Genomic DNA, 292 nt, shown 5'->3' with positions numbered 1-292 from the left:
GCACACTTGAAGGACGCATTTTATCTTACGGTGTTCTATGTGGTCAAAATCTGCAGTCAACACAATTTCAAACTCTAGCAGATCCAAAGAGGCAACTACCAGACTCCTCGCCATCTTAAAAGATCCTCCATGGACCCGTGTCTGCCTACCTCTCCCCTCTCGTCTCACTCTGCTCTCCTCCAAGCACTCTCGTATCACTGCATCCCCTCCACGCACTCTGCACATACTCTCCTACCTCTCATCTCACTCTACTGCCCTACACACGTGGCAAGCCAAAATCCATCCTCCAGCC

Source organism: Lampetra planeri, chromosome 42, assembly GCF_965212315.1.
Source record: "Lampetra planeri chromosome 42, kcLamPlan1.2.h2, whole genome shotgun sequence".
NCBI classification, from domain to species: domain Eukaryota; kingdom Metazoa; phylum Chordata; class Hyperoartia; order Petromyzontiformes; family Petromyzontidae; genus Lampetra; species Lampetra planeri.
Note: the sequence above shows the minus strand (reverse complement) of the source record.